Below are 27185 nucleotides of genomic sequence, written 5' to 3' on the forward strand. Positions count from 1 at the left end.
TGTAATGCCTCCTGGAAATGTAAGAACGTTGTGCATTTCCTCTGTAATTCCTCCTGGAAATGTAAGAACTTTACTTTCTGCACTTCCCCTGTAATCCCTCCTGGAAATGTAAGAACTTTACTTTATGCACTTCCTCTGTAATCCCTCCTGGAAATGTAAGAACTTTACTTTATGCACTTCCTCTGTAATCCCTCCTGGAAATGTAAGAACTTTACTTCATGCACTTCCTCTGTAATCCCTCCTGGAAACGTAAGAACATTACTTTATGCACTTCCTCTGTAATCCCTCCTGGAAATGTAAGAACTTTACTTTATGAACTTCCTCTTTAATCCCTCCTGGAAACGTAAGAACTTTACTTTATGCACTTCCTCTGTAATCCCTCCTGGAAATGTAAGAACTTTACTTTATGCACTTCCTTTGTATTCCCTCCTGGAAACGTAAGAACTTTACTTTATGCACTTCCTCTGTAATCCCTCCTGGAAATGTATGAACTTTACTTTATGCACTTCCTCTGTAATCCCTCCTGGAAATGTAAGAACTTTACTTTATGCACTTCCTCTGTAATCCCTCCTGGAAACGTAAGAACTTTACTTTATGCACTTCCTCTGTAATCCCTTTTGGAAATGTAAGAACTCTACTTTGTGCACTTCCTCTGTAATCCCTCCTGGAAATGTAAGAACGTTGTGCATTTCCTCTGTAATTCCTCCTGGAAATGTAAGAACTTTACTTTCTGCACTTCCCCTGTAATCCCTCCTGGAAATGTAAGAACTTTACTTTATGCACTTCCTCTGTAATCCCTCCTGGAAATGTAAGAACTTTGCTTTATGCACTTCCTCTGTAATCCCTCCTGGAAATGTAAGAACTTTGCTTTATGCACTTCCTCTGTAATCCCTCCTTGAAATATATGAACTTTACTTTATGCACTTCCTCTGTAATCCCTCCTGGAAATGTAAGAACTTTACTTCATGCACTTCCTCTGTAATCCCTCCTGGAAACGTAAGAACTTTACTTTATGCACTTCCTCTGTAATCCCTCCTGGAAATGTAAGAACTTTACTTTATGCACTTCCTCTTTAATCCCTCCTGGAAACGTAAGAACTTTACTTCATGCACTTCCTCTGTAATCCCTCCTGGAAATGTAAGAACTTTATGCACTTCCTCTGTATTCCCTCCTGGAAACGTAAGAACTTTACTTTATGCACTTCCTCTGTAATCCCTCCTGGAAATGTATGAACTTTACTTTATGCACTTCCTCTGTAATCCCTCCTGGAAATGTAAGAACTTTACTTTATGCACTTCCTCTGTAATCCCTCCTGGAAACGTAAGAACTTTACTTTATGCACTTCCTCTGTAATCCCTCCTGGAAATCTAAGAACTCTACTTTGTGCACTTCCTCTGTAATCCCTCCTGGAAATGTAAGAACGTTGTGCATTTGCTCTGTAATTCCTCCTGGAAATGTAAGAACTTTACTTTCTGCACTTCCCCTGTAATCCCTCCTGGAAATGTAAGAACTTTACTTTATGGACTTCCTCTGTAATCCCTCCTGGAAATGTAAGAACTTTACTTCATGCACTTCCTCTGTAATCCCTCCTGGAAATGTAAGAACTTTACTTTATGCACTTCCTCTGTAATCCCTCCTGGAAATGTAAGAAATCTACTTTGTGCACTTCCTCTGTAATCCCTCCTGGAAATGTAAGAACGTTGTGCATTTCCTCTGTAATTCCTCCTGGAAATGTAAGAACTTTACTTTCTGCACTTCCCCTGTAATCCCTCCTGGAAATGTAAGGACTCTACTTTGTGCACTTCCTCTGTAATCCCTCCTGGAAATGTAAGAACTTTACTTTGTGCACTTCCTCTGTAAATCCTCCTGGAAATGTAAGGACTCTACTTTGTGCACTTCCTCTTTTATTACTCCTGGAAATGTAAGAACTTTACTTTATGCACTTCCTCTGTAATCCCTCCTGGAAATGTAAGAACTTTACTTTATGCACTTCTTCTGTAATCCCTCCTGGAAATGTAAGAACTTTACTTTATGCACTTCCTCTGTAATCCCTCCTGGAAATGTAAGAACTTTACTTTATGCACTTCCTCTGTAATCCCTCCTGGAAATGCAAGAACTTTACTTCACTTCCTCCGTAATCCCTCCTGGAAATGTAAGAACTTTACTTCATGCACTTCCACTGTAATCCCTCCTGGAAATGTAAGAAATCTACTTTGTGCACCTCCTCTGTAATCTCTCCTGGAAGTGTAAGAACTTTACTTTATGCACTTCCTCTGTAATCCCTCCTGGAAATGTAAGAACTTTGCTTTATGCACTTCCTCTGTAATCCCTCCTGGAAATGTATGAACTTTACTTTATGCACTTCCTCTGTAATCTCTCCTGGAAATGTAAGAACTTTACTTTATGCACTTCCTCTGTAATCCCTCCTGGAAACGTAAGAAATCTACTTTGTGCACTTCCTCTGTAATCCCTCCTGGAAATGTAAGAACGTTGTGCATTTCCTCTGTAATTCCTCCTGGAAATGTAAGAACTTTACTTTCTGCACTTCCCCTGTAATCCCTCCTGGAAATGTAAGAACTTTACTTTATGGACTTCCTCTGAAATTCCTCCTGGAAATGTAAGAACTTTACTTTATGCACTTCCTCTGTAATCCCTCCTGGAAATGTAACAACTTTGCTTTATGCACTTCCTCTGTAATCCCTCCTGGAAATGTAAGAACTTTACTTTATGCACTTCCTCTGTAATCCCTCCTGGAAATGTAAGAAATCTACTTTGTGCACTTCCTCTGTAATCCCTCCTGGAAATGTAAGAAATCTACTTTGTGTACTTCCTCTGTAATCCCTCCTGGAAATGTAAGAACGTTGTGCATTTCCTCTGTAATTCCTCCTGGAAATGTAAGAACTTTACTTTCTGCACTTCCCCTGTAATCCCTCCTGGAAATGTAAGGACTCTACTTTGTGCACTTCCTCTGTAATCCCTCCTGGAAATGTAAGAACTTTACTGTGTGCACTTCCTCCGTAAATCCTCCTGGAAATGTAAGGACTTTACTTTGTGCACTTCCTCTTTAATTACTCCTGGAAATGTAAGAACTTTACTTTATGCACTTCCTCTGTAATCCCTCCTGGAAATGTAAGAACTTTACTTTATGCACTTCCTCTGTAATCCCTCCTGGAAATGTAAGAACTTTACTTTATGCACTTCCTCTGTAATCCCTCCTGGAAATGTAAGGACTTTACTTTATGCACTTCCTCTGTAATCCCTCCTGGAAATGCAAGAACTTTAATTCACTTCCTCCGTAATCCCTCCTGGAAATGTAAGAAATCTACTTTGTGCACTTCCTCTGTAATATCTCCTGGAAATGTAAGAACGTTGTGCATTTCCTCTGTAATTCCTCCTGGAAATGTAAGAACTTTACTTTATGGACTTCCTCTGTAATCCCTCCTGGAAATGTAAGAACTTTACTTTTTGCACTTCCTCTGTAATTCCTCCTGGAAATGTAAGAAGTTTACATTATGGACTTCCTCTGTAATCCCTCCTGGAAATGTAAGAACTTTACTTTTTGCACTTACTCTGTAAATACTCCTGCAAATGTAAGAACTCTACTTTGTGCACATCCCCTGTAATCCCTCCTGGAAATGTAAGAACTCTACTTTGTGCACTTCCTCTGTAATCCCTCCTGGAAATGAAAGGACTCTACTTTCTGCACTTCCTTTTTAATTCCTCATGGAAATGTAAGAACTCTACTATATGCACTTCCTCTGTAATCCCTCCTGGAAATGTAAGAACTTTACTTTGTGCACTTCCTCTGTAATTCCTCCTGGAAATGTAAGAACTTTACTTTCTGCACTTCCCCTGTAATCCCTCCTGGAAATGTAAGGACTCTACTTTGTGCACTTCCTCTGTAATCCCTCCTGGAAATGTAAGAACGTTGTGCATTTCCTCTGTAATTCCTCCTGGAAATGTAAGAACTTTACTTTATGCACTTCCTCTGTAATCCCTCCTGGAAATGTAAGAACTTTGCTTTATGCACTTCCTCTGTATTCCCTCCTGGAAATGTATGAACTTTACTTCATGCACTTCCTCTGTAATCCCTCCTGGAAACGTAAGAACTTTACTTTATGCACTTCCTCTGTAATCCCTCCTGGAAATGTAAGAACTTTACTTTGTGCACTTCCTCTGTAATCCCTCCTGGAAACGTAAGAACTTTACTTTATGCACTTCCGCTGTAATCCCTCCTGGAAATGTAAGAACTTTACTTTATGCACTTCCTCTGTATTCCCTCCTGGAAACGTAAGAACTTTACTTTATGCACTTCCTCTGTAATCCCTCCTGGAAATGTATGAACTTTACTTTATGCACTTCCTCTGTAATCCCTCCTGGAAACGTAAGAACTTTACTTTATGCACTTCCTCTGTAATCCCTCCTGGAAATGTAAGAACTCTACTTTGTGCACTTCCTCTGTAATCCCTCTTGGAAATGTAAGAACGTTGTGCATTTCCTCTGTAATTCCTCCTGGAAATGTAAGAACTTTACTTTCTGCACTTCCCCTGTAATCCCTCCTGGAAATGTAAGAACTTTACTTTATGGACTTTCTCTGTAATTCCTCCTGGAAATGTAAGAACTTTACTTTATGCACTTCCTCTGTAATCCCTCCTGGAAAAGTAACAACTTTGCTTTATGCACTTCCTCTGTAATCCCTCCTGGAAATGTAAGAACTTTACTTTATGCACTTTCTCTGTAATCCCTCCTGGAAATGTAAGATATGTACTTTGTGCACTTCCTCTGTAATCCCTCCTGCAAATGTAAGAAATCTACTTTGTGTACTTCCTCTGTAATCCCTCCTGGAAATGTAAGAACGTTGTGCATTTCCTCTGTAATTCCTCCTGGAAATGTAAGAACTTTACTTTCTGCACTTCCCCTGTAATCCCTCCTGGAAATGTAAGGACTCTACTTTGTGCACTTCCTCTGTAATCCCTCCTGGAAATGTAAGAACTTTAATTTGTGCACTTCCTCCGTAAATCCTCCTGGAAATGTAAGGACTCTACTTTGTGCACTTCCTCTTTAATTACTCCTGGAAATGTAAGAACTTTACTTTATCCACTTCCTCTGTAATCCCTCCTGGAAATGTAAGAACTTTACTTTATGCACTTCCTCTGTAATCCCTCCTGGAAATGTAAGAACTTTACTTTATGCACTTCCTCTGTAATCCCTCCTGGAAATGCAAGAACTTTAATTCACTTCCTCCGTAATCCCTCCTGGAAATGTAAGAAATCTACTTTGTGCACTTCCTCTGTAATCCCTCCTGGAAATGTAAGAACGTTGTGCATTTCCTCTGTAATTCCTCCTGGAAATGTAAGAACTTTACTTTATGGACTTCCTCTGTAATCCCTCCTGGAAATGTAAGAACTTTACTTTTTGCACTTCCTCTGTAATTCCTCCTGGAAATGTAAGAACTTTACTTTATGAACTTCCTCTGTAATCCCTCCTGGAAATGTAAGAACTTTACTTTTTGCACTTCCTCTGTTAATCCTCCTGGAAATGTAAGAACTCTACTTTATGCACTTCCTCTGTAATACCTCCTGGAAATGTAAGAACTCTACTTTGTGCACTTCCTCTTTAATTCCTCATGGAAATGTAAGAACTTTACTTTATGCATTTCCTCTGTAATCCTTCCTGGAAATGTAAGAACTTTACTTTTTGCACTTCCTCTGTAAATACTCCTGCAAATGTAAGAACTCTACTTTGTGCACATCCCCTGTAATCCTTCCTGGAAATGTAAGAACTCTACTTTGTGCACTTCCTCTGTAATCCCTCCTGGAAATGAAAGGACTCTACTTTCTGCACTTCCTTTTTAATTCCTCATGGAAATGTAAGAACTTTACTATATGCACTTCCTCTGTAATCCCTCCTGGAAATGTAAGAACTTTACTTTGTGCACTTCCTCTGTAAATCCTCCTGGAAATGTAAGGACTCTACTTTGTGCACTTCCTCTTTAATTACTCCTTGAAATGTAAGAACTTTACTTTATGCACATCCTCTGTAATCCCTCCTGGAAATGTAAGAACTTTACTTTATGCACTTCCTCTGTAATCCCTCCTGGAAATGTAAGAACTTTACTTCATGCACTTCCACTGTAATCCCTCCTGGAAATGTAAGAAATCTACTTTGTGCACTTCCTCTGTAATCTCTCCTGGAAGTGTAAGAACTTTACTTTATGCACTTCCTCTGTAATCCCTCCTGGAAATGTAAGAACTTTGCTTTATGCACTTCCTCTGTAATCCCTCCTGGAAATGTATGAACTTTACTTTATGCACTTCCTCTGTAATCTCTCCTGGAAATGTAAGAACTTTACTTTATGCACTTCCTCTGTAATCCCTCCTGGAAACGTAAGAAATCTACTTTGTGCACTTCCTCTGTAATCCCTCCTGGAAATGTAAGAACGTTGTGCATTTCCTCTGTAATTCCTCCTGGAAATGTAAGAACTTTACTTTCTGCACTTCCCCTGTAATCCCTCCTGGAAATGTAAGAACTTTACTTTATGGACTTCCTCTGAAATTCCTCCTGGAAATGTAAGAACTTTACTTTATGCACTTCCTCTGTAATCCCTCCTGGAAATGTAACAACTTTGCTTTATGCACTTCCTCTGTAATCCCTCCTGGAAATGTAAGAACTTTACTTTATGCACTTCCTCTGTAATCCCTCCTGGAAATGTAAGAAATCTACTTTGTGCACTTCCTCTGTAATCCCTCCTGGAAATGTAAGAAATCTACTTTGTGTACTTCCTCTGTAATCCCTCCTGGAAATGTAAGAACGTTGTGCATTTCCTCTGTAATTCCTCCTGGAAATGTAAGAACTTTACTTTCTGCACTTCCCCTGTAATCCCTCCTGGAAATGTAAGGACTCTACTTTGTGCACTTCCTCTGTAATCCCTCCTGGAAATGTAAGAACTTTACTGTGTGCACTTCCTCCGTAAATCCTCCTGGAAATGTAAGGACTCTACTTTGTGCACTTCCTCTTTAATTACTCCTGGAAATGTAAGAACTTTACTTTATGCACTTCCTCTGTAATCCCTCCTGGAAATGTAAGAACTTTACTTTATGCACTTCCTCTGTAATCCCTCCTGGAAATGTAAGAACTTTACTTTATGCACTTCCTCTGTAATCCCTCCTGGAAATGTAAGGACTTTACTTTATGCACTTCCTCTGTAATCCCTCCTGGAAATGCAAGAACTTTAATTCACTTCCTCCGTAATCCCTCCTGGAAATGTAAGAAATCTACTTTGTGCACTTCCTCTGTAATCTCTCCTGGAAATGTAAGAACGTTGTGCATTTCCTCTGTAATTCCTCCTGGAAATGTAAGAACTTTACTTTATGGACTTCCTCTGTAATCCCTCCTGGAAATGTAAGAACTTTACTTTTTGCACTTCCTCTGTAATTCCTCCTGGAAATGTAAGAAGTTTACATTATGGACTTCCTCTGTAATCCCTCCTGGAAATGTAAGAACTTTACTTTTTGCACTTACTTTGTAAATACTCCTGCAAATGTAAGAACTCTACTTTGTGCACATCCCCTGTAATCCCTCCTGGAAATGTAAGAACTCTACTTTGTGCACTTCCTCTGTAATCCCTCCTGGAAATGAAAGGACTCTACTTTCTGCACTTCCTTTTTAATTCCTCATGGAAATGTAAGAACTCTACTATATGCACTTCCTCTGTAATCCCTCCTGGAAATGTAAGAACTTTACTTTGTGCACTTCCTCTGTAATTCCTCCTGGAAATGTAAGAACTTTACTTTCTGCACTTCCCCTGTAATCCCTCCTGGAAATGTAAGGACTCTACTTTGTGCACTTCCTCTGTAATCCCTCCTGGAAATGTAAGAACTTTACTTTGTGCACTTCCTCTGTAAATCCTCCTGGAAATGTAAGGACTCTACTTTGTGCACTTCCTCTTTAATTACTCCTGGAAATGTAAGAACTTTACTTTATGCACTTCCTCTGTAATCCCTCCTGGAAATGTAAGAACTTTACTTTCTGCACTTCCTCTGTAATCCCTCCTGGAAATGCAAGAACTTTACTTCACTTCCTCCGTAATCCCTCCTGGAAATGTAAGAAATCTACTTTGTGCACTTCCTCTGTAATCCCTCCTGGAAATGTAAGAACGTTGTGCATTTCCTCTGTAATTCCTCCTGGAAATGTAAGAACTTTACTTTATGCACTTCCTCTGTAATCCCTCCTGGAAATGTAAGAACTTTGCTTTATGCACTTCCTCTGTATTCCCTCCTGGAAATGTATGAACTTTACTTCATGCACTTCCTCTGTAATCCCTCCTGGAAACGTAAGAACTTTACTTTATGCACTTCCTCTGTAATCCCTCCTGGAAATGTAAGAACTTTACTTTGTGCACTTCCTCTGTAATCCCTCCTGGAAACGTAAGAACTTTACTTTATGCACTTCCGCTGTAATCCCTCCTGGAAATGTAAGAACTTTACTTTATGCACTTCCTCTGTATTCCCTCCTGGAAACGTAAGAACTTTACTTTATGCACTTCCTCTGTAATCCCTCCTGGAAATGTATGAACTTTACTTTATGCACTTCCTCTGTAATCCCTCCTGGAAACGTAAGAACTTTACTTTATGCACTTCCTCTGTAATCCCTCCTGGAAATGTAAGAACTCTACTTTGTGCACTTCCTCTGTAATCCCTCTTGGAAATGTAAGAACGTTGTGCATTTCCTCTGTAATTCCTCCTGGAAATGTAAGAACTTTACTTTCTGCACTTCCCCTGTAATCCCTCCTGGAAATGTAAGAACTTTACTTTATGGACTTCCTCTGTAATTCCTCCTGGAAATGTAAGAACTTTACTTTATGCACTTCCTCTGTAATCCCTTCTGGAAAAGTAAGAACTTTGCTTTATGCACTTCCTCTGTAATCCCTCGTGGAAATGTAAGAACTTTACTTTATGCACTTCCTCTGTAATCCCTCCTGGAAATGTAAGAACTTTACTTCATGCACTTCCCCTGTAATCCCTCCTGGAAATGTAAGAAATCTACTTTGTGCACTTCCTCTGTAATCCCTCCTGGAAATGTAAGAACGTTGTGCATTTCCTCTGTAATTCCTCCTGGAAATGTAAGAACTTTACTTTCTGCACTTCCCCTGTAATCCCTCCTGGAAATGTAAGCACTCTACTTTGTGCACTTCCTCTGTAATCCCTCCTGGAAATGTAAGAACTTTACTTTGTGCACTTCCTCTGTAAATCCTCCTGGAAATGTAAGGACTCTACTTTGTGCACTTCCTCTTTTATTACTCCTGGAAATGTAAGAACTTTACTTTATGCACTTCCTCTGTAATCCCTCCTGGAAATGTAAGAACTTTACTTTATGCACTTCCTCTGTAATCCCTCCTGTAAATGTAAGAACTTTACTTTATGCACTTCCTCTGTAATCCCTCCTGGAAATGTAAGAACTTTACTTTATGCACTTCCTCTGTAATCCCTCCTGGAAATGCAAGAACTTTACTTCACTTCCTCCGTAATCCCTCCTGGAAATGTAAGAAATCTACTTTGTGCACTTCCTCTGTAATCCCTCCTGGAAATGTAAGAACGTTGTGCATTTCCTCTGTAATTCCTCCTGGAAATGTAAGAACTTTACTTTATGGACTTCCTCTGTAATCCCTCCTGGAAATGTAAGAACTTTACTTTTTGCACTTCCTCTGTAATTCCTCCTGGAAATGTAAGAACTTTACTTTATGGACTTCCTCTGTAATTCCTCCTGGAAATGTAAGAACTTTATTTTCTGCACTTTCTCTGTAATCCCTCCTGGAAATGTAAGAACTTTGCTTTATGCACTTCCTCTGTAATTCCTCCTGGAAATGTATGAACTTTACTTTATGCACTTCCTCTGTAATCCCTCCTGGAAATGTAAGAACTTTACTTTATGCACTTCCTCTGTAATCCCTCCTGGAAACGTAAGAAATCTACTTTGTGCACTTCCTCTGTAATGCCTCCTGGAAATGTAAGAACGTTGTGCATTTCCTCTGTAATTCCTCCTGGAAATGTAAGAACATTACTTTCTGCACTTCCCCTGTAATCCCTCCTGGAAATGTAAGAACTTTACTTTATGCACTTCCTCTGTAATCCCTCCTGGAAATGTAAGAACTTTACTTTATGCACTTCCTCTGTAATCCCTCCTGGAAATGTAAGAACTTTACTTCATGCACTTCCTCTGTAATCCCTCCTGGAAATGTAAGAACATTACTTTATGCACTTCCTCTGTAATCCCTCCTGGAAATGTAAGAACTTTACTTTATGAACTTCCTCTTTAATCCCTCCTGGAAACGTAAGAACTTTACTTTATGCACTTCCTCTGTAATCCCTCCTGGAAATGTAAGAACTTTACTTTATGCACTTCCTTTGTATTCCCTCCTGGAAACGTAAGAACTTTACTTTATGCACTTCCTCTGTAATCCCTCCTGGAAATGTATGAACTTTACTTTATGCACTTCCTCTGTAATCCCTCCTGGAAATGTAAGAACTTTACTTTATGCACTTCCTCTGTAATCCCTCCTGGAAACGTAAGAACTTTACTTTATGCACTTCCTCTGTAATCCCTCCTGGAAATGTAAGAACTCTACTTTGTGCACTTCCTCTGTAATCCCTCCTGGAAATGTAAGAACGTTGTGCATTTCCTCTGTAATTCCTCCTGGAAATGTAAGAACTTTACTTTCTGCACTTCCCCTGTAATCCCTCCTGGAAATGTAAGAACTTTACTTTATGCACTTCCTCTGTAATCCCTCCTGGAAATGTAAGAACTTTGCTTTATGCACTTCCTCTGTAATCCCTCCTGGAAATGTAAGAACTTTGCTTTATGCACTTCCTCTGTAATCCCTCCTTGAAATATATGAACTTTACTTTATGCACTTCCTCTGTAATCCCTCCTGGAAATGTAAGAACTTTACTTCATGCACTTCCTCTGTAATCCCTCCTGGAAACGTAAGAACTTTACTTTATGCACTTCCTCTGTAATCCCTTCTGGAAATGTAAGAACTTTACTTTATGCACTTCCTCTTTAATCCCTCCTGGAAACGTAAGAACTTTACTTCATGCACTTCCTCTGTAATCCCTCCTGGAAATGTAAGAACTTTATGCACTTCCTCTGTATTCCCTCCTGGAAACGTAAGAACTTTACTTTATGCACTTCCTCTGTAATCCCTCCTGGAAATGTATGAACTTTACTTTATGCACTTCCTCTGTAATCCCTCCTGGAAATGTAAGAACTTTACTTTATGCACTTCCTCTGTAATCCCTCCTGGAAACGTAAGAACTTTACTTTATGCACTTCCTCTGTAATCCCTCCTGGAAATGTAAGAACTCTACTTTGTGCACTTCCTCTGTAATCCCTCCTGGAAATGTAAGAACGTTGTGCATTTGCTCTGTAATTCCTCCTGGAAATGTAAGAACTTTACTTTCTGCACTTCCCCTGTAATCCCTCCTGGAAATGTAAGAACTTTACTTTATGGACTTCCTCTGTAATCCCTCCTGGAAATGTAAGAACTTTACTTCATGCACTTCCTCTGTAATCCCTCCTGGAAATGTAAGAACTTTACTTTATGCACTTCCTCTGTAATCCCTCCTGGAAATGTAAGAAATCTACTTTGTGCACTTCCTCTGTAATCCCTCCTGGAAATGTAAGAACGTTGTGCATTTCCTCTGTAATTCCTCCTGGAAATGTAAGAACTTTACTTTCTGCACTTCCCCTGTAATCCCTCCTGGAAATGTAAGGACTCTACTTTGTGCACTTCCTCTGTAATCCCTCCTGGAAATGTAAGAACTTTACTTTGTGCACTTCCTCTGTAAATCCTCCTGGAAATGTAAGGACTCTACTTTGTGCACTTCCTCTTTTATTACTCCTGGAAATGTAAGAACTTTACTTTATGCACTTCCTCTGTAATCCCTCCTGGAAATGTAAGAACTTTACTTTATGCACTTCTTCTGTAATCCCTCCTGGAAATGTAAGAACTTTACTTTATGCACTTCCTCTGTAATCCCTCCTGGAAATGTAAGAACTTTACTTTATGCACTTCCTCTGTAATCCCTCCTGGAAATGCAAGAACTTTACTTCACTTCCTCCGTAATCCCTCCTGGAAATGTAAGAAATCTACTTTGTGCACTTCCTCTGTAATCCCTCCTGGAAATGTAAGAACGTTGTGCATTTCCTCTGTAATTCCTCCTGGAAATGTAAGAACTTTACTTTATGGACTTCCTCTGTAATCCCTCCTGGAAATGTAAGAACTTTACTTTTTGCACTTCCTCTGTAATTCCTCCTGGAAATGTAAGAACTTTACTTTATGGACTTCCTCTGTAATTTCTCCTGGAAATGTAAGAACTTTACTTTATGCACTTCCTCTGTAATTCCTCCTGGAAATGTAAGAACTTTGCTTTATGCACTTCCTCTGTAATTCCTCCTGGAAATGTATGAACTTTATGCACTTCCTCTGTAATCCCTCCTGGAAATGTAAGAACTTTACTTCATGCACTTCCGTTGTAATCCCTCCTGGAAACGTAAGAAATCTACTTTGTGCACTTCCTCTGTAATCCCTCCTGGAAATGTAAGAACGTTGTGCATTTCCTCTGTAATTCCTCCTGGAAATGTAAGAACTTTACTTTCTGCACTTCCCCTGTAATCCCTCCTGGAAATGTAAGAACTTTACTTTATGGACTTCCTCTGTAATTCCTCCTGGAAATGTAAGAACTTTACTTTATGCACTTCCTCTGTAATCCCTCCTGGAAAAGTAAGAACTTTGCTTTATGTACTTCCTCTGTAATCCCTCCTGGAAATGTAAGAACTTTACTTTATGCACTTCCTCTGTAATCCCTCCTGGAAATGTAAGAACTTTACTTTATGCACTTCCTCTGTAATCCCTCCTGGAAATGTAAGAAATCTACTTTGTGCACTTCCTCTGTAATCCCTCCTGGAAATGTAAGAACGTTGTGCATTTCCTCTGTAATTCCTCCTGGAAATGTAAGAACTTTACTTTCTGCACTTCCCCTGTAATCCCTCCTGGAAATGTAAGGACTCTACTTTGTGCACTTCCTCTGTAATCCCTCCTGGAAATGTAAGAACTTTACCTTGTGCACTTCCTCTGTAAATCCTCCTGGAAATGTAAGGACTCTACTTTGTGCACTTCCTCTTTAATTACTCCTGGAAATGTAAGAACTTTACTTTATGCACTTCCTCTGTAATCCCTCCTGGAAATGTAAGAAATCTACTTTGTGCACTTCCTCTGTAATCCCTCCTGGAAATGTAAGAACGTTGTGCATTTCCTCTGTAATTCCTCCTGGAAATGTAAGAACTTTACTTTCTGCACTTCCCCTGTAATCCCTCCTGGAAATGTAAGGACTCTACTTTGTGCACTTCCTCTGTAATCCCTCCTGGAAATGTAAGAACTTTACTTTGTGCACTTCCTCTGTAAATCCTCCTGGAAATGTAAGGACTCTACTTTGTGCACTTCCTCTTTAATTACTCCAGGAAATGTAAGAACTTTACTTTATGCACTTCCTCTGTAATCCCTCCTGGAAATGTAAGAACTTTACTTTATGCACTTCCTCTGTAATCCCTCCTGGAAATGTAAGAACTTTACTTTATGCACTTCCACTGTAATCCGTCCTGGAAATGTAAGAAATCTACTTTGTGCACTTCCTCTGTAATCCCTCCTGGAAATGTAAGAACTTTACTTTATGCACTTCCTCTGTAATCCCTCCTGGAAATGTAAGAATTTTACTTTTTGCACTTCCTCTGTAAATCCTCCTGGAAATGTAAGAACTCTACTTTGTGCACATCCCCTATAATCCCGCCTGGAAATGTAAGGACTCCACTTTCTGCACTTCCTCGTTAATATCCCCTGGAAATGTAAGAACTTTACTTTATGCACTTCCTCTGTAATCCCTCCTGGAAATGTAAGAACTTTACTTTTGCGCTTTCTCTGTAATCCCTCCTGGAAATGTAAGCACTCTACTTTGTGCACTTCCTCTGTAATCCCTCCTGGAAATGTAAGAACTTTACTTTGTGCACTTCCTCTGTAAATCCTCCTGGAAATGTAAGGACTCTACTTTGTGCACTTCCTCTTTTATTACTCCTGGAAATGTAAGAACTTTACTTTATGCACTTCCTCTGTAATCCCTCCTGGAAATGTAAGAACTTTACTTTATGCACTTCCTCTGTAATCTCTCCTGTAAATGTAAGAACTTTACTTTATGCACTTCCTCTGTAATCCCTCCTGGAAATGTAAGAACTTTACTTTATGCACTTCCTCTGTAATCCCTCCTGGAAATGCAAGAACTTTACTTCACTTCCTCCGTAATCCCTCCTGGAAATGTAAGAAATCTACTTTGTGCACTTCCTCTGTAATCCCTCCTGGAAATGTAAGAACGTTGTGCATTTCCTCTGTAATTCCTCCTGGAAATGTAAGAACTTTACTTTATGGACTTCCTCTGTAATCCCTCCTGGAAATGTAAGAACTTTACTTTTTGCACTTCCTCTGTAATTCCTCCTGGAAATGTAAGAACTTTACTTTATGGACTTCCTCTGTAATTCCTCCTGGAAATGTAAGAACTTTATTTTCTGCACTTCCTCTGTAATCCCTCCTGGAAATGTAAGAACTTTGCTTTATGCACTTCCTCTGTAATTCCTCCTGGAAATGTATGAACTTTACTTTATGCACTTCCTCTGTAATCCCTCCTGGAAATGTAAGAACTTTACTTTATGCACTTCCTCTGTAATCCCTCCTGGAAACGTAAGAAATCTACTTTGTGCACTTCCTCTGTAATGCCTCCTGGAAATGTAAGAACGTTGTGCATTTCCTCTGTAATTCCTCCTGGAAATGTAAGAACTTTACTTTCTGCACTTCCCCTGTAATCCCTCCTGGAAATGTAAGAACTTTACTTTATGAACTTCCTCTGTAATCCCTCCTGGAAATGTAAGAACTTTACTTTATGCACTTCCTCTGTAATCCCTCCTGGAAATGTAAGAACTTTACTTCATGCACTTCCTCTGTAATCCCTCCTGGAAACGTAAGAACATTACTTTATGCACTTCCTCTGTAATCCCTCCTGGAAATGTAAGAACTTTACTTTATGAACTTCCTCTTTAATCCCTCCTGGAAACGTAAGAACTTTACTTTATGCACTTCCTCTGTAATCCCTCCTGGAAATGTAAGAACTTTACTTTATGCACTTCCTTTGTATTCCCTCCTTGAAACGTAAGAACTTTACTTTATGCACTTCCTCTGTAATCCCTCCTGGAAATGTACGAACGTTACTTTATGCACTTCCTCTGTAATCCCTCCTGGAAATGTAAGAACTTTACTTTATGCACTTCCTCTGTAATCCCTCCTGGAAACGTAAGAACTTTACTTTATGCACTTCCTCTGTAATCCCTCCTGGAAATGTAAGAACTCTACTTTGTGCACTTCCTCTGTAATCCCTCCTGGAAATGTAAGAACGTTGTGCATTTCCTCTGTAATTCCTCCTGGAAATGTAAGAACTTTACTTTCTGCACTTCCCCTGTAATCCCTCCTGGAAATGTAAGAACTATACTTTATGCACTTCCTCTGTAATCCCTCCTGGAAATGTAAGAACTTTGCTTTATGCACTTCCTCTGTAATCCCTCCTGGAAATGTAAGAACTTTGCTTTATGCACTTCCTCTGTAATCCCTCCTTGAAATATATGAACTTTACTTTATGCACTTCCTCTGTAATCCCTCCTGGAAATGTAAGAACTTTACTTCATGCACTTCCTCTGTAATCCCTCCTGGAAACGTAAGAACTTTACTTTATGCACTTCCTCTGTAATCCCTCCTGGAAATGTAAGAACTTTACTTTATGCACTTCCTCTTTAATCCCTCCTGGAAACGTAAGAACTTTACTTCATGCACTTCCTCTGTAATCCCTCCTGGAAATGTAAGAACTTTATGCACTTCCTCTGTATTCCCTCCTGGAAACGTAAGAACTTTACTTTATGCACTTCCTCTGTAATCCCTCCTGGAAATGTATGAACTTTACTTTATGCACTTCCTCTGTAATCCCTCCTGGAAATGTAAGAACTTTACTTTATGCAGTTCCTCTGTAATCCCTCCTGGAAACGTAAGAACTTTACTTTATGCACTTCCTCTGTAATCCCTCCTGGAAATGTAAGAACTCTACTTTGTGCACTTCCTCTGTAATCCCTCCTGGAAATGTAAGAACGTTGTGCATTTGCTCTGTAATTCCTCCTGGAAATGTAAGAACTTTACTTTCTGCACTTCCCCTGTAATCCCTCCTGGAAATGTAAGAACTTTACTTTATGGACTTCCTCTGTAATCCCTCCTGGAAATGTAAGAACTTTACTTCATGCACTTCCTCTGTAATCCCTCCTGGAAATGTAAGAACTTTACTTTATGCACTTCCTCTGTAATCCCTCCTGGAAATGTAAGAAATCTACTTTGTGCACTTCCTCTGTAATCCCTCCTGGAAATGTAAGAACGTTGTGCATTTCCTCTGTAATTCCTCCTGGAAATGTAAGAACTTTACTTTCTGCACTTCCCCTGTAATCCCTCCTGGAAATGTAAGGACTCTACTTTGTGCACTTCCTCTGTAATCCCTCCTGGAAATGTAAGAACTTTACTTTGTGCACTTCCTCTGTAAATCCTCCTGGAAATGTAAGGACTCTACTTTGTGCACTTCCTCTTTTATTACTCCTGGAAATGTAAGAACTTTACTTTATGCACTTCCTCTGTAATCCCTCCTGGAAATGTAAGAACTTTACTTTATGCACTTCTTCTGTAATCCCTCCTGGAAATGTAAGAACTTTACTTTATGCACTTCCTCTGTAATCCCTCCTGGAAATGTAAGAACTTTACTTTATGCACTTCCTCTGTAATCCCTCCTGGAAATGCAAGAACTTTACTTCACTTCCTCCGTAATCCCTCCTGGAAATGTAAGAAATCTACTTTGTGCACTTCCTCTGTAATCCCTCCTGGAAATGTAAGAACGTTGTGCATTTCCTCTGTAATTCCTCCTGGAAATGTAAGAACTTTACTTTATGGACTTCCTCTGTAATCCCTCCTGGAAATGTAAGAACTTTACTTTTTGCACTTCCTCTGTAATTCCTCCTGGAAATGTAAGAACTTTACTTTATGGACTTCCTCTGTAATTCCTCCTGGAAATGTAAGAACTTTACTTTATGCACTTCCTCTGTAATTCCTCCTGGAAATGTAAGAACTTTGCTTTATGCACTTCCTCTGTAATTCCTCCTGGAAATGTATGAACTTTATGCACTTCCTCTGTAATCCCTCCTGGAAATGTAAGAACTTTACTTCATGCACTTCCGTTGTAATCCCTCCTGGAAACGTAAGAAATCTACTTTGTGCACTTCCTCTGTAATCCCTCCTGGAAATGTAAGAACGTTGTGCATTTCCTCTGTAATTCCTCCTGGAAATGTAAGAACTTTACTTTCTGCACTTCCCCTGTAATCCCTCCTGGAAATGTAAGAACTTTACTTTATGGACTTCCTCTGTAATTCCTCCTGGAAATGTAAGAACTTTACTTTATGCACTTCCTCTGTAATCCCTCCTGGAAAAGTAAGAACTTTGCTTTATGTACTTCCTCTGTAATCCCTCCTGGAAATGTAAGAACATTACTTTATGCACTTCCTCTGTAATCCCTCCTGGAAATGTAAGAACTTTACTTTATGCACTTCCTCTGTAATCCCTCCTGGAAATGTAAGAAATCTACTTTGTGCACTTCCTCTGTAATCCCTCCTGGAAATGTAAGAACGTTGTGCATTTCCTCTGTAATTCCTCCTGGAAATGTAAGAACTTTACTTTCTGCACTTCCCCTGTAATCCCTCCTGGAAATGTAAGGACTCTACTTTGTGCACTTCCTCTGTAATCCCTCCTGGAAATGTAAGAACTTTACCTTGTGCACTTCCTCTGTAAATCCTCCTGGAAATGTAAGGACTCTACTTTGTGCACTTCCTCTTTAATTACTCCTGGAAATGTAAGAACTTTACTTTATGCACTTCCTCTGTAATCCCTCCTGGAAATGTAAGAAATCTACTTTGTGCACTTCCTCTGTAATCCCTCCTGGAAATGTAAGAACGTTGTGCATTTCCTCTGTAATTCCTCCTGGAAATGTAAGAACTTTACTTTCTGCACTTCCCCTGTAATCCCTCCTGGAAATGTAAGGACTCTACTTTGTGCACTTCCTCTGTAATCCCTCCTGGAAATGTAAGAACTTTACTTTGTGCACTTCCTCTGTAAATCCTCCTGGAAATGTAAGGACTCTACTTTGTGCACTTCCTCTTTAATTACTCCAGGAAATGTAAGAACTTTACTTTATGCACTTCCTCTGTAATCCCTCCTGGAAATGTAAGAACTTTACTTTATGCACTTCCTCTGTAATCCCTCCTGGAAATGTAAGAACTTTACTTTATGCACTTCCACTGTAATCCGTCCTGGAAATGTAAGAAATCTACTTTGTGCACTTCCTCTGTAATCCCTCCTGGAAATGTAAGAACTTTACTTTATGCACTTCCTCTGTAATCCCTCCTGGAAATGTAAGAATTTTACTTTTTGCACTTCCTCTGTAAATCCTCCTGGAAATGTAAGAACTCTACTTTGTGCACATCCCCTGTATTCCCTCCTGGAAATGTAAGGACTCCACTTTCTGCACTTCCTCGTTAATATCCCCTGGAAATGTAAGAACTTTACTTTATGCACTTCCTCTGTAATCCCTCCTGGAAATGTAAGAACTTTACTTTTGCGCTTTCTCTGTAATCCCTCCTGGAAATGTAAGAACTCTACTTTATGCACTTCCTCTGTAATCTCTCCTGGAAATGTAAGAACTTTACTTTATGCACTTCCTCTGTAATCTCTCCTGGAAATGTAAGAAATCTACTTTGTGCTCTTCCTCTGTAATCCCTCCTGGAAATGTAAGAACATTGTGCATTTCCTCTGTAATTCCTCCTGGAAATGTAAGAAATTTACTTTCTGCACTTCCCCTGTAATCCCTCCTGGAAATGTAAGGACTCTACTCTGTGCACTTCCTCTGTAATCCCTCCTGGAAATGTAAGAACTTTACTTTGTGCACTTCCTCTGTAAATCCTCCTGGAAATGTAAGGACTCTACTTTGTGCACTTCCTCTTTAATTACTCCTGGAAATGTAAGAACTTTAATTTATGCACTTCCTCTGTAATCCCTCCTGGAAATGTAAGAACTTTACTTTATGCACTTCCTCTGTAATCCCTCCTGGAAATGTAAGAACTTTACTTTATGCACTTCCACTGTAATCCCTCCTGGAAATGTAAGAAATCTACTTTGTGCACTTCCTCTGTAATCCCTCCTGGAAATGTAAGAACTTTACTTTATGCACTTCCTCTGTAATCCCTCCTGGAAATGTAAGAACTTTACTTTATGCACTTCCTCTGTAATCCCTCCTGGAAATGTAAGAACTTTACTTTATGCACTTCCTCTGTAATCCCTCCTGAAATTTAAGAACTCTACTTTGTGCACATCCCCTGTAATACCTCCTGGAAATGTAAGAACTTTACTTTATGCATTTCCTCTGTAATCCCTCCTGGAAATGTAAGAACTTTACTTTATGCACTTCCTCTGTAATCCGTCCTGGAAATGTAAGAACTTTACTTTATGCACTTCCTCTGTAATCCCTCCTGGAAATGTAAGAACTTTACTTTTTGCACTTCCTCTGTAATCCCTCCTGGAAATGTAAGAACTCTACTTTATGCACTTCCTCTGTAATCCCCCCTGGAAATGTAAGAACTTTACTTTATGCACTTCCTCTGTAATCCCTCCTGGAAATGTAAGAACTTTACTTTATGCACTTCCTCTGTAATCCCTCCTAGAAATATAAGAAATCTACTTTGTGCACTTCCTCTGTAATCCCTCCTGGAAATGTAAGAACGTTGTGCATTTCCTCTGTAATTCCTCCTGGAAATGTAAGAACTTTACTTTCTGCACTTCCCCTGTAATCCCTCCTGGAAATGTAAGGACTCTACTTTGTGCACTTCCTCTGTAATCCCTCCTGGAAATGTAAGAACTTTATTTTGTGCACTTCCTCTGTAAATCCTCCTGAAAATGTAAGGACTCTACTTTGTGCACTTCCTCTTTAATTACTCCTGGAAATGTAAGAACTTTACTTTATGCACTTCCTCTGTAATCCCTCCTGGAAATGTAAGAAGTTTACTTTATGCACTTCCTCTGTAATCCCTCCTGGAAATGTAAGAACTTTACTTTATGCACTTCCTCTGTAATCCCTCCTGGAAATGTAAGAACTTTACTTTATACACTTCCTCTGTAATCCCTCCTGGAAATGCAAGAACTTTACTTCACTTCCTCCGTAATCCCTCCTGGAAATGTAAGAAATCTACTTTGTGCACTTCCTCTGTAATCCCTCCTGGAAATGTAAGAATGTTGTGCATTTCCTCTGTAATTCCTCCTGGAAATGTAAGAACTTTACTTTATGGACTTCCTCTGTAATCCCTCCTGGAAATGTAAGAACTTTACTTTTTGCACTTCCTCTGTAATTCCTCCTGGAAATGTAAGAACTTTACTTTATGGACTTCCTCTGTAATTCCTCCTGGAAATGTAAGAACTTTAATTTATGCACTTCCTCTGTAATCCCTCCTGGAAATGTAAGAACTTTACTTTATGCACTTCCTCTGTAATCCCTCCTGGAAATGTAAGAACTTTACTTTATGCACTTCCACTGTAATCCCTCCTGGAAATGTAAGAAATCTACTTTGTGCACTTCCTCTGTAATCCCTCCTGGAAATGTAAGAACTTTACTTTATGCACTTCCTCTGTAATCCCTCCTGGAAATGTAAGAACTTTACTTTATGCACTTCCTCTGTAATCCCTCCTGGAAATGTAAGAACTTTACTTTATGCACTTCCTCTGTAATCCCTCCTGAAATTTAAGAACTCTACTTTGTGCACATCCCCTATAATACCTCCTGGAAATGTAAGAACTTTACTTTATGCATTTCCTCTGTAATCCCTCCTGGAAATGTAAGAACTTTACTTCATGCACTTCCTCTGTAATCCGTCCTGGAAATGTAAGAACTTTACTTTATGCACTTCCTCTGTAATCCCTCCTGGAAATGTAAGAACTTTACTTTTTGCACTTCCTCTGTAATCCCTCTTGGAAATGTAAGAACTCTACTTTATGCACTTCCTCTGTAATCCCCCCTGGAAATGTAAGAACTTTACTTCATGCACTTCCTCTGTAATCCCTCCTGGAAATGTAAGAACTTTACTTTATGCACTTCCTCTGTAATCCCTCCTAGAAATATAAGAAATCTACTTTGTGCACTTCCTCTGTAATCCCTCCTGGAAATGTAAGAACGTTGTGCATTTCCTCTGTAATTCCTCCTGGAAATGTAAGAACTTTACTTTCTGCACTTCCCCTGTAATCCCTCCTGGAAATGTAAGGACTCTACTTTGTGCACTTCCTCTGTAATCCCTCCTGGAAATGTAAGAACTTTATTTTGTGCACTTCCTCTGTAAATCCTCCTGGAAATGTAAGGACTCTACTTTGTGCACTTCCTCTTTAATTACTCCTGGAAATGTAAGAACTTTACTTTATGCACTTCCTCTGTAATCCCTCCTGGAAATGTAAGAAGTTTACTTTATGCACTTCCTCTGTAATCCCTCCTGGAAATGTAAGAACTTTACTTTATGCACTTCCTCTGTAATCCCTCCTGGAAATGTAAGAACTTTACTTCACTTCCTCCGTAATCCCTCCTGGAAATGTAAGAAATCTACTTTGTGCACTTCCTCTGTAATCCCTCCTGGAAATGTAAGAACGTTGTGCATTTCCGCTGTAATTCCTCCTGGAAATGTAAGAACTTTACTTTATGGACTTCCTCTGTAGTCCCTCCTGGAAATGTAAGAACTTTACTTTTTGCACTTCCTCTGTAATTCCTCCTGGAAATGTAAGAACTTTACTTTATGGACTTCCTCTGTAATTCCTCCTGGAAATGTAAGAACTTTACTTTATGCACTTCCTCTGTAATCCCTCCTGGAAATGTAAGAACTTTGCTTTATGCACTTCCTCTGTAATCCCTCCTGGAAATGTATTAACTTTACTTGATGCACTTCCTCTGTAATCCCTCCTGGAAATGTAAGAACTTTACTTTATGCACTTCCTCTGTAATCCCTCCTGGAAACGTAAGAAATCTACTTTGTGCACTTCCTCTGTAATCCCTCCTGGAAATGTAAGAACGTTGTGCATTTCCTCTGTAATCCCTCCTGGAAATGTAAGAACTTTACTTTATGGACTTCCTCTGTAATTCCTCCTGGAAATGTAAGAACTTTACTTTATGCACTTCCTCTGTAATCCCTCCTGGAAAAGTAAGAACTTTGCTTTATGCACTTCCTCTGTAATCCCTCCTGGAAATGTAAGAACTTTACTTTATGCACTTCCTCTGTAATCCCTCCTGGAAATGTAAGAACTTTACTTTATGCACTTCCTCTGTAATCCCTCCTGGAAATGTAAGAAATCTACTTTGTGCACTTCCTCTGTAATCCCTCCTGGAAATGTAAGAACGTTGTGCATTTCCTCTGTAATTCCTCCTGGAAATGTAAGAACTTTACTTTCTGCACTTCCCCTGTAATCCCTCCTGGAAATGTAAGGACTCTACTTTGTGCACTTCCTCTGTAATCCCTCCTGGAAATGTAAGAACTTTACTTTGTGCACTTCCTCTGTAAATCCTCCTGGAAATGTAAGAACTCTACTTTGTGCACATCCCCTGTAATCCCTCCTGGAAATGTAAGGACTCCACTTTCTGCACTTCCTCGTTAATTCCCCCTGGAAATGTAAGAACTTAACTTTATGCACTTCCTCTGTAATCCCTCCTGGAAATGTAAGAACTTTACTTTTGCACTTCCTCTGTAATCCCACCTAGAAATGTAAGAACTCTACTTTTTGCACTTCCTCTGTAATCCCTCCTGGAAATGTAAGAACTCTACTTTATGCACTTCCTCTGTAATCCCCCCTGGAAATATAAGAATTTTACTTTATGCACTTCCTCTGTAATCCCTCCTGGAAATGTAAGAACTTTACTTTATGCACTTCCTCTGTAATCCCTCCTAGAAATATAAGAAATCTACTTTGTGCACTTCCTCTGTAATCCCTCCTGGAAATGTAAGAACGTTGTGCATTTCCTCTGTAATTCCTCCTGGAAATGTAAGAACTTTACTTTCTGCACTTCCCCTGTAATCCCTCCTGGAAATGTAAGAACTTTACTTTATGGACTTCCTCTGTAATTCCTCCTGGAAATGTAAGAACTTTACTTTATGCACTTCCTCTGTAATCCCTCCTGGAAAAGTAAGAACTTTGCTTTATGCACTTCCTCTGTAATCCCTCCTGGAAATGTAAGAACTTTACTTTATGCACTTCCTCTGTAATCCCTCCTGGAAATGTAAGAACTTTACTTTATGCACTTCCTCTGTAATCCCTCCTGGAAATGTAAGAAATCTACTTTGTGCACTTCCTCTGTAATCCCTCCTGGAAATGTAAGAACGTTGTGCATTTCCTCTGTAATTCCTCCTGGAAATGTAAGAACTTTACTTTCTGCACTTCCCCTGTAATCCCTCCTGGAAATGTAAGGACTCTAATTTGTGCACTTCCTCTGTAATCCCTCCTGGAAATGTAAGAACTTTACTTTGTGCACTTCCTCTGTAAATCCTCCTGGAAATGTAAGAACTCTACTTTGTGCACATCCCCTGTAATCCCTCCTGGAAATGTAAGGACTCCACTTTCTGCACTTCCTCCTTAATTCCCCCTGGAAATGTAAGAACTTAACTTTATGCACTTCCTCTGTAATCCCTCCTGGAAATGTAAGAACTTTACTTTTGCACTTCCTCTGTAATCCCACCTGGAAATGTAAGAACTCTACTTTGTGCACATCCCCTGTAATCCCTCCTGGAAATGTAAGGACTCCACTTTCTGCACTTCCTCGTTAATTCCCCCTGGAAATGTAAGAACTCTACTTTATGCACTTCCTCTGTAATCTCTCCTGGAAATGTAAGAACTTTACTTTATGCACTTCCTCTGTAATCCCTCCTGGAAATGTAAGACCTTTACTTTATGCACTTCCTCTGTAATCTCTCCTGGAAATGTAAGAAATCTACTTTGTGCTCTTCCTCTGTAATCCCTCCTGGAAATGTAAGAACATTGTGCATTTACTCTGTAATTCCTCCTGGAAATGTAAGAACTTTACTTTCTGCACTTCCCCTGTAATCCCTCCTGCAAATGTAAGGACTCTACTTTCTGCACTTCCCCTGTAATCCGTCCTGGAAATGTAAGAACTTTACTTTTTGGACTTCCTCTGTAATTCCCCCTGGAAATGTAAGAACTTTACTTTATGCACTTCCTCTGTAATCCCTCCTGGAAATGTAAGAACTTTACTTTTGTGCTTCCTCTGTAATCCCTCCTGGAAATGTAAGAACTCTACTTTATGCACTTCCTCTGTAATCTCTCCTGGAAATGTAAGAACTTTACTTTGTGCACTTCCTCTGTAAATCCTCCTGGAAATGTAAGGACTCTACTTTGTGCACTTCCTCTTTAATTACTCCTGGAAATGTAAGAACTTTAATTTATGCACTTCCTCTGTAATCCCTCCTGGAAATGTAAGAACTTTACTTTATGCACTTCCTCTGTAATCCCTCCTGGAAATGTAAGAACTTTACTTTATGCACTTCCACTGTAATCCCTCCTGGAAATGTAAGAAATCTACTTTGTGCACTTCCTCTGTAATCCCTCCTGGAAATGTAAGAACTTTACTTTATGCACTTCCTCTGTAATCCCTCATGGAAATGTAAGAACTTTACTTTATGCACTTCCTCTGTAATCCCTCCTGGAAATGTGAGAACTTTACTTTATGCACTTCCTCTGTAATCCCTCCTGAAATTTAAGAACTCTACTTTGTGCACATCCCCTGTAATCCCTCCTGGAAATGTAAGAAATCTACTTTGTGCACTTCCTCTGTAATCCCTCCTGGAAATGTAAGAACTTTACTTTATGCACTTCCTCTGTAATCCCTCCTGGAAATGTAAGAACTTTACTTTATGCACTTCCTCTGTAATCCCTCCTGGAAATGTAAGAACTTTACTTTATGCACTTCCTCTGTAATCCCTCCTGAAATGTAAGAACTCTACTTTGTGCACATCCCCTGTAATACCTCCTGGAAATGTAAGAACTTTACTTTATGCATTTCCTCTGTAATCCCTCCTGGAAATGTAAGAACTTTACTTTATGCACTTCCTCTGTAATCCGTCCTGGAAATGTAAGAACTTTACTTTATGCACTTCCTCTGTAATCCCTCCTGGAAATGTAAGAACTTTACTTTTTGCACTTCCTCTGTAATCCCTCCTGGAAATGTAAGAACTCTACTTTATGCACTTCCTCTGTAATCCCCCCTGGAAATGTAAGAACTTTACTTTATGCACTTCCTCTGTAATCCCTCCTGGAAATGTAAGAAGTTTACTTTATGCACTTCCTCTGTAATCCCTCCTGGAAATGTAAGAACTTTACTTTATGCACTTCCTCTGTAATCCCTCCTGGAAATGTAAGAACTTTACTTTATGCACTTCCTCTGTAATCCCTCCTGGAAATGCAAGAACTTTACTTCACTTCCTCTGTAATCCCTCCTGGAAATGTAAGAAATCTACTTTGTGCACTTCCTCTGTAATCCCTCCTGGAAATGTAAGAACGTTGTGCATTTCCTCTGTAATTCCTCCTGGAAATGTAAGAACTTTACTTTATGGACTTCCTCTGTAATCCCTCCTGGAAATGTAAGAACTTTACTTTTTGCACTTCCTCTGTAATTCCTCCTGGAAATGTAAGAACTTTATGGACTTCCTCTGTAATTCCTCCTGGAAATGTAAGAACTTTACTTTATGCACTTCCTCTGTAATCCCTCCTGGAAATGTAAGAACTTTGCTTTATGCACTTCCTCTGTAATACCTCCTGGAAATGTATTAACTTTACTTTATGCACTTCCTCTGTAATCCCTCCTGGAAATGTAAGAACTTTACTTTATGCACTTCCTCTGTAATCCCTCCTGGAAACGTAAGAAATCTACTTTGTGCACTTCCTCTGTAATCCCTTCTGGAAATGTAAGAACGTTGTGCATTTCCTCTGTAATCCCTCCTGGAAATGTAAGAACTTTACTTTATGGACTTCCTCTGTAATTCCTCCTGGAAATGTAAGAACTTTACTTTATGCACTTCCTCTGTAATCCCTCCTGGAAAAGTAAGAACTTTGCTTTATGCACGTCCTCTGTAATCCCTCCTGGAAATGTAAGAACTTTACTTTATGCACTTCCTCTGTAATCCCTCCTGGAAATGTAAGAACTTTACTTTATGCACTTCCTCTGTAATCCCTCCTGGAAATGTAAGAAATCTACTTTGTGCACTTCCTCTGTAATCCCTCCTGGAAATGTAAGAATGTTGTGCATTTCCTCTGTAATTCCTCCTGGAAATGTAAGAACTTTACTTTCTGCACTTCCCCTGTAATCCCTCCTGGAAATGTAAGGACTCTACTTTGTGCACTTCCTCTGTAATCCCTCCTGGAAATGTAAGAACTTTACTTTGTGCACTTCCTCTGTAAATCCTCCTGGAAATGTAAGAACTCTACTTTCTGAACATCCCCTGTAATCCCTCCTGGAAATGTAAGGACTCCACTTTCTGCACTTCCTCATTAATTCCCCCTGGAAATGTAAGAACTTAACTTTATGCACTTCCTCTGTAATCCCTCCTGGAAATGTAAGAACTTTACTTTTGCACTTCCTCTGTAATCCCACCTGGAAATGTAAGAACTCTACTTTTTGCACTTCCTCTGTAATCCCTCCTGGAAATGTAAGAACTCTACTTTATGCACTTCCTCTGTAATCCCCCCTGGAAATGTAAGAACTTTACTTTATGCACTTCCTCTGTAATCCCTCCTGGAAATGTAAGAACTTTACTTTATGCACTTCCTCTGTAATCCCTCCTAGAAATATAAGAAATCTACTTTGTGCACTTCCTCTGTAATCCCTCCTGGAAATGTAAGAACGTTGTGCATTTCCTCTGTAATTCCTCCTGGAAATGTAAGAACTTTACTTTATGCACTTCCTCTGTAATCCCTCCTGGAAATGCAA

This window comes from Phyllobates terribilis, unplaced genomic scaffold (assembly GCF_046119375.1).
Source record: "Phyllobates terribilis strain yellow unplaced genomic scaffold, ASM4611937v1 Scaffold_87__1_contigs__length_6367161, whole genome shotgun sequence".
NCBI lineage: Eukaryota > Metazoa > Chordata > Amphibia > Anura > Dendrobatidae > Phyllobates > Phyllobates terribilis.